The sequence below is a fragment of the Mastomys coucha genome, unplaced genomic scaffold (genome assembly GCF_008632895.1).
Source record: "Mastomys coucha isolate ucsf_1 unplaced genomic scaffold, UCSF_Mcou_1 pScaffold21, whole genome shotgun sequence".
Taxonomy (NCBI): Eukaryota; Metazoa; Chordata; class Mammalia; order Rodentia; family Muridae; genus Mastomys; species Mastomys coucha.
Genome location: NW_022196904.1, coordinates 54,693,865 through 54,704,441, shown reverse-complemented (window position 1 = coordinate 54,704,441; position 10,577 = coordinate 54,693,865). Strand labels below are relative to the sequence as shown.

General features: G+C 49.1%; 1 protein-coding gene across 8 annotated transcripts in view; it reads right to left on the bottom strand.

The window, feature by feature from the left end:
* Positions 1 to 10,577, bottom strand: part of Apba2 (amyloid beta precursor protein binding family A member 2) — a 227,677-nt gene that overhangs the window by 177,263 nt on the left and 39,837 nt on the right. For 7 of the 8 annotated variants that reach the window (XM_031386875.1, XM_031386876.1, XM_031386877.1 and 4 more), the window contains exon 2: positions 2,440 to 2,564. The exons of the other annotated variant lie outside the window; for it this stretch is intronic. The gene's annotated coding sequence lies outside the window, so the exon portion shown is untranslated. The remainder of the gene's footprint in view (positions 1 to 2,439; positions 2,565 to 10,577) is intronic. 8 annotated transcript variants of the gene reach the window in all.

Below are 10,577 nucleotides of genomic sequence, written 5' to 3'. Positions count from 1 at the left end.
TTTTCAAGACAGGGTTTCTCTATGTAGCCCTGGCTGTCCTGGAACTCACTCTATAGACCAGGCTGGCCTCAAACCCAGAAACCTGCCTGCCTCCGCCTCCCAAGTGCTGGGATTAAAGGCGTGCTCTATCACTGCCCAGCCATACATACATATCTTTATGTACTTTGTAAAGGACTATTATCTTAGCCTCTGAGCCATTTCTCCAGCCCAAGCACTATTATCTACATTAGATTGAGGTAGGAGTCATCCAAACTATGGGTGGCACCATTCCCTGGGCTGGGGTCCTAGACAGCATAAAAAAAAAGGAAGCTTACTGATCTATGTCATTCACCTTCCTCGACATCCTGACTACAGACTATAAACAGCTGTTCCAAGCTTCTGCCACCATGAGGAATCATACCTTCAAAGTATGGGCCAAAATAAGTTCCTTCTCTAGGGGTATTTTATCACAGCACTAGAAATAGAAACTAATGTGATTGATGATCATATAAAATAAAGGCGGCATGTGTCCTAGTAGACGGAGCTCAGGGGTTTCCTGTGATACGGTGTTTTATGTGTTTTATATTTTTGTGTCTTAGGTGTTTTATGCAGCAGTTGTTTTGTTTAGTTTGTTTTGGAGGAGTGGGTTTGTTGTTAGTGGTGGTTGCTTGTCCCAAACACAGAACTAAACAAGACACAGTAGTGAAAGCACAGATTATTAAAAACTAACCATGGAATTACATTTGGAATGTAACTGCAAGGCTGGAGAGATGGCTCACTGGTCAAGAACACGGCCTGCTCTTCCAGAGGACTTGGGTTCAATTCCCTACACCCACATGGTAGCTCATAACTATCTGTAACAACAGTTTCAGGGGATCCAATACCCTCACACAGGTGTACATACAGGAAAAACACCAATGCACGTGAAATAAAAATAAATAATTAAAAATAATGTAAGCAAACCCATAGGTGGAGAGTAGGCTCAAGCAGACACAAGGTTTTATCACAAAAGGAAAGGCAGTCTCTGAGGAGTGAACCCTTGAGACATCCTGGGTGACTGATTTTTCTGTTCACTGGGATCTGCACCATCCCTGAGGAGATAGAAGACAGTCCAAAGGATGGCCTGTCTTGATTTTGGCCTTGGAGTTAACCTTAGGACTCAGAATAGCATTCATATGCCCCTACCTTTCTACATCAATGGTAAGAGACAGACATATCAAGGGAAAGCTATGTGAAAGTATGCTGTCACAAACCCAATGACAATGAAAGGTGACTGGCCATACCACCAGGCTTTTCCTGTAGAGCCCTCAAAGGAACCACCCGACTAGCACCTTGGTCTTGTATTTCAGGTCTCCAAAATGAAGAGACTACAAACTCCTGTTATTTTAAGGCACCCAGCCTGTGGTATTTTGTCACGCTGGAGATACGCAGAACTGGTCACTGTCATTCCCCAGTGGAAGGTACCCTGGAGATGACAAATCTTCATATAGTTGCAGGTAGGTACCTCAGATGCATTTGCTTGGGACTTTCTGTAGAGTCCCCAGCCTGCTTTCTGCTGACTGGGTCTGCCCCCAGTAACAGCACCTTGGACTGGCTACCTGGGTCATACCATGGATCTGGGTGTGGAACAACTTAAAACTGCCACTGCCACACAGAGCACAGAGACGCTGCCCATTTCCTGACTGCTCCTGCTTCCTGAAACCCTTAAATAGCTGATGGTTGCTCTGAGCCCACCACCACTGACCAGGAGGGAAGATCTCTGAGAATACACTGTGGAGGATTGGAGGTACCCTGAGAGCAGACCCAGGAACAGTAGTTCCCATGGACAGGACACAAATGGAAGACCTCCTGGTCATTTGTCCCTCACAGATTGCTGGTTCTCCTCCGTGTCTTTTGCCCTCTGTAAATACAGACTTCCCATCTGTGGATCTAACCAACCACAGATCGAATATGCTTTTTTTTTTTTTTAGAAGGTCTTAAAAGCACAAAATGTTTCTCAGCTACAAAACCCTCCACACATGGAATGTCCCTATAGCAGTGTTGGGCCTCCTGTGTATTAGGATTACAAGGGACCAGACCACACTGAACACAGGCAGGTGTGATTCTTGCCATCCCCTAAACCATAAAACAAGTATTCACATAGTAGTTGTAACATATGAAGTACCAGAAGTCAACAAAGGAGGATGTATACGTGCCCTGTGCAAACACTGAGCATTGCATGTAAGGGCAATTAGAGCACCCTCGGATCCAGGAACCCAGAGGTCCTTGGAGCCAACCTGGATGGATACCGAGAGATAACTGTAAATGAGAACGTTTCAAACCCGACAGAGCTGAAAATCAACATGAATGTCCTAGAGTCTCTTGTTAGAGAAAGGCGAGGATGTTGCTTAGCATGTTAATGGAGGCTTGTCCCAATTGTACATCAGGAAAAGCTGGAGATGGCAAATGTATCCTACTCACCGGCAGTCTCCAACACACAGGATGGCTCTCCCTGTCCCTGTCTGCAGGAAAGTCTACCACCGACGGTTGGGGATGGAGGGGGTGTCACCTGGCTGAGCTTCAGCAGTGCCTCAATATCCAGAGAACTGTGACAGAAAGATAGCACAGTGTGAGCAGGTTGAGAAGGCAGACCACTCATTCACAGACAAAGGACAGAGTCAAAACCCTAGTACTCTCCAGAACAGACAACATCTGTAAGTACAGCATGCAGCTGGTCATGAGTTTCCTGACATCTTCAAGGGAGCCCTTCATATTCACACATAAATGTCAGCATAGACCACTAACTGGACTACAGTTTGGAGCCACAGTAAGTATATGAGGAATAGACTTCTCAAACCCTTCTTCAGGAAGATCCTGAAATCAATCAAAATATCCCTCCATCCACCCACCCACCTCCACATCCCTTCCCCTATACATCAAGGCTCTGTTCCCAGATTGTTTTTCTTAAAATAGCAAAATACTACACAAGGCCCAGAGCTCTGTGTGATCCAAGTTACTTCTCTCAAAACAGTGTTTGCGACATGTAGATGGGATGCTTCTTTGATGAACAGGGATTCAGGGATTAGATGACCATGCTCAGTGCTTGGAGAGAGCCACTGGGTGGGCAAGAGACACAAATGTCCACCCTAGTGGCTTGTTTATTCTTCAGCCCTGAGCTACAAAGACAGGCAGGCATTTTGGTTCCTGTCTTAGGTTTTCTCCGGGAAGAGCTGGAGAAGCCTGCACATGCGTCTGAGACTCAAAGGCTGCTGGGACCCAGAAACTGAATTGTGTGCTACTTTCTGCACGTGCCCTTGGCTCCTCCTCTAATGCTCTGTCTATGAAAGGAGCTGCTGCCTGGGAACCAAAGTTACACTGAGCTTTAAGGCAGACCACTGCTGGGTTCTCTCCTACAGCTTCCTCAGACATGTTTTCTGTCCTGCTCATAGAGCCGGGATACCCAGCTGGAGCCTCCCCAACATCTGGGATCCACAAGGATGCATAAGGATGAGGAGGAAGGAAACACCAGCTTAACCAGACCTGTGCCTGACCTACCACAGCAAGCAAGAGAAACCTGCTTTTGCTCAGGGACTCTCATGGTGTGGATGGAGGTACAGCAAAGGATGATAAGACACTGACTCTGAACCACAGCGTGCAAGGTGACTAAGACCTAGGCGCTGTGCACAGCTACAGCCTTGCCCTATCATGCCCCATGGCCTCACGCCACCTGTGCTTCACAACTTCACACACACACCCTCCGCCATCTTTAGTATTCCCTTGTTTATTCCTATGGAATCCCCCAGCACAGTAATGGCATTGCTCTGCACCTGGCCTAGTTGTATTCCCCCCATCTCCCATAGGACTCATTTCTCTCCCTGGGACCCTGTCTAGCCTCACCAGGGCCCAACCTTTAAAAGGCAGAGAAAATAGCTCAGCATCAGCAAACCTCAACAGCAGCCTCCAAGAATGGAGAACAAAGGGAAGGACAAACCAAAAGAGCTGGAGAGGGAGGAGCTCCATGGTTAAACTGTTTGCCCTGCAAGCAAGAAGACAGGAGCTCAGACCCCCAGAACCCACATAAATGCCAGCTGGGAGTGTTAGCCCACCTGTAGTTCAGCATCTGAAGAACTGGCTGACTGCACATATCTGGGAGCTCTGGGTTTGACTGAGACGGGCCTCATGGAATTAGATGAGAAACCCATTGAAAATGATTCCCAGTATCATTCTGGAGTCTACACATGCATATGTACCTACGTGCATGCATGCCCACATCCACATTATTCCTACACACGAACGTGTGTCCACACACAGAGAGACACACACTCACAGAGAGAGAGGGGGAGGGGAGCATCCTAAGGAGAGGAACAAAGCATGTGCGTCAGAGGACACCCACACGGTGGGACACTATAAACCCAGATCTCCATGTTGTTGTCTCACTGACACAGGGGGCCATGAGAGGTTTCAGGCTATAGGAAGAAACTATTGTGTCGGTAAGGCATATGATGAACTGGGAGAGACAGAGCTCACTGGGGGTGCCTCAGAACAGAAGGCAAGGGTCTCTCTTAGTGTGGAACTTGTAGAGTCTGCAGAAGATTGGCTGAACACTCACTAAGCAGCTCCTTCCACCTAGGATATGCTGATAAAGTCATCCAGGATTAAAAAAAAAAAAAAAGGATGCGAAGGAAAAGTCCCCATGACCTTGGCTGCCTCCTCTGGATCCTTACCGTGCATCCTGAGCATCCAGGAGCTGCCTGTCCATAACCCAAACACAGACACCCATCACTGTCACTCTGCATACCTGTACACCTGCCCTTAATAACTAACCTGTGAGTGTGACACCTGCTGACACGTGCAATGTGTCCCTAGGGTTAAAAGTAGATCTGAGAGCTTCCTCCAGGAGCATCCCATGGGAGAATGGAGGCTGCCTGGGAGCCAGGACAGCTTCAAAAACTCCAAGATTCTTTTGCTTGCCTCCATCCCACAGTAATGGTGGAGCAGGCCACCTAGGGCAGGCTTTCTGGAGCAGGGCTTAGGTACTTGGCTTTCTTCCATGTACAATTGCCCAGTAGACGACCCTCCTGCCTGGGTACCCTGGCATCCTGCCCTTCTCTCTCTCTGGCTGGCCACACTCCAGGCCCACCCAGGAAGCACATTTGCAGTGAAGTGCAGGCCACTCTAGCTTCTTATAGTCCCCACAGTTGTATAAAGCAGTCAACAGAGCTCAGTTCCCAGGGCCAGCTGCTTCCCCCTCCCCCATACCTGACCCACAGAGCACCAAGAAGAGACTGGCTCGCGCATCCCAACCTGCTCTTCTCTGCCACTTGGTACTACCCACCATGGTTCACTTCACTATGAATGCTGACCAGGTGGAAATAGCCACACCAAGCCACTCAGAGGTGACATAGCCCAACTGGGAAAGGCACGGATAGAGTAGCACCCAGCTTTCATCCCCAGGCCGTGCTCCAAAAGCTGGGACTGCAAGCCAGAGCCGCTACATCTCTCATTTAAGTTAGTATTTGCAATGACTAACATTATGCCTGCTACAGCCTGGCTACCAGCTCTGTCCCTGATTCTGTGTACACCCACAGAGGTCAGCCCTGGCAACAGCCACATACCGTTCCTATGGTGTCCTCAGCCAGCACCTTCCCAGGAGCCTCTGGGAGCCCCTTTTCCACCTAGTACTGAAGATTCTATTGGAGTAAGAGACCATGGCATATAGGACAGCTGACACAAACAGGACTGCATGGACCAGGACACAGGGAACAGGGTACAGGCATATAGAACAATGAGATGGCCTAGCTTCAAGCAGCCAAACAGCATCCATCAAGAGCATCCTCCACACACCACCTATCCCTTGGGCATCCCTGACCCAAGTGAATCTTTTGGAATCCCTCATGAAAATTCCTCAGAAAGCCAACTTGAGGCCCCAGCCACATGAACTGATGGCACTCTGGTGTCCATCAAAGTATCTGCATCTGGTTGACAGCCAGAGTCCTCAGTTACTCAGACTGAAGCTTCAGAAACCCTGGACCCATCTCCTTCCATCACCTCCACATAATCCACGCAGGCTCTACCTTTGAACTCCACAAACAACTCAGATTTGTTCTTAATCTCATCAGATATGATCTGGCTTCCTTATTCTTCCTTGAACAGAAAATCAGGGCTACCCCAGGGGCCTTTGCACAGGCCATTCTCTCAGTTGTCCACACCCTTCCTCCATTCTCTCCACCGTGCTTTTCAGTAAGAGCCAGCTTCCTGACCACACTATTGAATCTACAATATGCCTTCCCTACTCCTCCTAGCTTAGTGCGTCCCTTTTTTTGACACCAGCCCCAACCTACACCCATCTTTTACTGACTGCAGCCACGTCTGTGTTTTCTCATTGGAAAGTGAGAGAACTGCTCTCCATCGAAAGCTCTCATATCAACAGCTCTCAGCTCTTCAAAACATCCTTGTCCCTTTCAAATAGTCATGGAAGCCAGACATGTTTTGGGAACAACCTCCACCCTCACCCTCCTTATGGGCGGCTGCTCTCTGGCCTTGTTCTGAAAGCTTTGAAGGTGGCAGAACCACCAAGACAAGGACCAGGGACAAAATAGTTCAGACCACTTAAGGAAGTGTTGACCTAGAATCTGTGAGTGCCTCAGAGTACAGGATGGGAGAGGCATGAACCCAACCCCACAGAGAGTGGGGAGGGGCACACAGAGAGGGGGACAAGGACCATGGTGGAGGCTCATTCTGATGCATGGCCTTTCCCCTTCCCCCAACCCCCACCTCCCGCAAACTTGAGCCTGGGAGGTTCTAACCTCTGGAAGAGCTCCAGGATGACCTCCACAGTGAGGAGAGCTGGCAGTGACAGAGCCTCCCCTGAGGGAGTCCACAGCCAGCAGAGTGAAAGGCCTGAGGGAATTCTAGTCTCATCTTGTCCTGCCAAGCCAGCCAGTCACTGGCTCCACATCTCAGAGTTAAGTCCCAAGGGAGTCAGGGCCCCCATGCTCTCTGCGTATTACCATGTGCTGGGAGCAGCCTGGGCTCAGTGAACAGCCGTGGTCCCCATGAGGTTGCATTCATACCCGGTGCCTTTTCTGTTTTGTCAACTCTTGAGAAGATTAGGACTTTGTTTTATACCAACAGGACGATTCTCCTTTTCTAAAAAAATCTTCAAGATGGTCATAGGGGCAGAAGAACCAGGAAAATGTCACACGTTATGCACAGTCTCTAAAGGAGCTATATTCTTTGTGTGTTGAATGAAGTACTCCGCACTGGATGGATGAAGATTTGGGGGACATTTGAGAGTACTCTGGCGCCTGTGTGGCTCCTCAGACATGTGAAGATTAGACATTGCGAACCCTCAAACCACTGCCTTCAGTCTTCCCAACAGCTTCACCCACAGCTGGGAGCTGAGGCTCTTAGGCTGGGAGGTACTTCCATACCTCTGTGCATGACACCTAGTATAAGACCATGGACCAAATAACGCTCATCTAAGCATACGGCTCCACACTCTCTGAGTTCACAACAAACCAACACCTCCCAGGCACACCTACAGGCAACAGCCCTTCAGTGATGCAAGCTGGGTGTCACCTCCCCTTACAGAACCCAGCTCCACCCACAGTCTCCCTTTCTCAGCTAGACTAACTATCTAGGGTCCCTCTAGACTCCCTCCTGAGTTAGCAGGCTCTAGCTTCAAATGGACTCTTCTTCATCCTTTCCACCCCCACCCTGGCCTTGACTTCTCACCCTGGCCTCAACCTCCTACCCTGCCTGGATCTCCCAGTCTTGAGCTTCTACCTCTAGCCCAGTCCATTCTGCCTGGCCTCTAGGATGTACCCATCAGTACAAACTGATACCCTCTGTATACATAGGACCATCACAGGATTATATGGGATAATGCCCTCTGAGAACTTATTTAAAGACAGCACAGCAATAGATGGGGAGTGACTGAAACAGACACAGGCAGATGTTAGGTGTCAGACTTAGGACAAATAGCTGAGGTGCCTATTTAACATATCAAAGCAGACCTGGCCACCAGATTCTCCCTGAATCTTCAGTTCCAACCTGTTACAGGGTCCTCTGGTTAGCATACCCTGCCTACTATCCTAAACTTCTCCAGCCCAGGGATTGGGCTATCCTTCCCTATAGAATCCAGACATTTTAGTTATCCACCTCTGTGTGCCTTTTGGTCTCCTGACTGCTGCCTGGTTCCCCTCTCTCCCTTCTCCTCACCCATCTTCTCACCTGATACCAGTCAGTCCATTCATGTCCACTCTGGACTCTCCCAGCCATCTCTGCCTCTGGCTATGCTCTCCCACATATCTATTATAAACCTCTTCCACCATACCTAGGAATAGTCATATACTTTCCTTTCTTTTTTCTTTTTCTTTTTTTTTTTTTCTCATTCAGTAGAGGTCAATGGTGAATGTCATGAAAACACTTAAAACCACTGGATCAGATACTTTAAGGAATGAACCTCATGAAGATATGTGAATTATAACCCCCTAAAGCAGTTAGTAGATCAGCAACCAGACGTGCAATCCCATCCTCCTCTGATGCATCCCAACTGTCTTCCACAGCGCAAGCTCTCAGAATGCTTGAAAGGCCCTCTGTTTTGCTCTATGCCCTCTGCCCCAGTCCCATGGGATCACAGTCATTCCTCAGCCCCACCAGGCCAGCTTCTGGAGGGTACCAGCATGGCTGACCTCCTCAGGGACCTGTGGATGCCGCTTGTGCCCCACCCACCTATACCAGCACACTTCTGACAGTAATGTCAGTATTTGCCACTGTCCTCACCCACTAGGGCAGAAGTCCTGTTTTCATCTGCTGTATCCCTTGGTATGTATCCCAACACTTATAACTCGGTTTGATGGTGACCCAGGGAGTGTGGACTCAGTGACAAGCTTGGCCCCTAAATTGAGAGTTTAGAAAAAAATCAATGTTTTCTTGAGTGACCCGACTTCAGAATCTGGGAGGCTTCACTCACAACTCATATATACCCCCTGAGATGTACTTACTTAGGAATGCTCAAACCCTATGCCCCAGCACTGGGACAAGATAAGTCAGAAACCTTGAGTGTGACTTGGAAGTGCAGCCACAGGCTACATCTTGGTGGTGCAGTCAAAGCCCCCTAGACCTTCTCATAGGCCCCCAGGATCCGCTACTGTATTGTACAGGAGCCTGGCCCTGAGCGCTGGGGAGGGCTCTGCTCTCTGAATCATCATAGCCAAATGCTACAGGCCAAGCTTCCCTGAAGGGTGCGGAAGACAGCCTGTTCCTCAGAGCCACCCACACCCAGGCTATTTCCTGTTTCAACAAAGAGAGGGGCTGAAAAAAAATCTCTAAAATCCCCTCCCACCACGTGTCTATTCATCCTCACAGTGAGCTGGCAGGACTGGGGACATTAAAATGACATGGAACTCCTGGGATACAGGAGACCACGCTTCCCCCTGGGATATAGCATTGTCACCCGCTCGTGCTCCATCATGGAACAGCAGAGCTGGCAACGGCCACTGCCCTGCTTCCTTCTCTAATGCCTGGTTCTCTGCAGCCCCCAGGCACCCATGCCCCCTCACTCACCCACTCCCCATTCATAACTGTAAAAAAAAAAAAAAAAAAAAAAAAAACAGAAAACACTCCATCCCACCAGAATATTCTCAAACAAATGAAACCAGGGATCCAAGAAGGATAAGAAGTGGGCAAGGGGCACCTCCCAGCCAGGAGGCCTAGTACCTATGTCTCCTATTTAGGATCCTCAGTGTCCCGAACATATAAACACAAAGGGGGGGCTGTTACATCAGCATTGCTCCTGTCTTCTTTCTCACAATATATGGGCCGTACCTTATATGACAGCCACCACTGCAGTGGGCCACTGGTCACTCCTGAGCAGAGAAGAGGCCCTGGAGCCTGCAGGCAAGTCCCAGATCTGCCACATCCTGGGCTCTGTGATCCTAGGGATGCTTCTTAAGCTCTCTGTGCTTTGCTTCCCTCAACCAAGGAGTGGACATAGGCACCTTGCACCTCTTGCAATGCTGTGGGATGAGTCATGGAGATGGCCTGTGCTCATGAGGCTCTTAGGGTCAGTCTGCTTCCTCCTGAAGGTGCACTCTGCTGTTGCTATCACCATGGGTCTGCTTTGTTGAGGAAGGGGTTGGGGGAATCTCTGAGGCATGGCATCACTGGCCTAAACAGTGGCCTGCTGTGCCAGGCTCCCTAGAGGAGGCACAGGGGAGGCGCTAAGACCAGAGAGGCAAAGGGATACAGTGAGCATCATTCCCCACATCAGCCCACCAGCCCCACAGCAGGACCCCCCCACCCTTTCCATAGGCCACAGTAAACAAAGATGAAAAAGGATGTGACAAAGGATGTTCCTGTACAAGAGTGAGTTAATGAAACAACGGTGTCTGTGTGAAAAAGGTAAGTCAGACAAATCACACAACTCTGTCAAATGCTGAACAAAGGGAGCCACCACATACATCATAGCCACAAGCAAATACAACATGTTCTGTACAGCATTGGCTGTGGCCAGTGGAGCCAGGGACGCACTGAGAAGATGGCCAGCAGACTGGAAACCTGATGCTCAGTTTGGGTTTTATTTGTTTGTTTTTTGGTTTTTGGTTTTTTGGTTT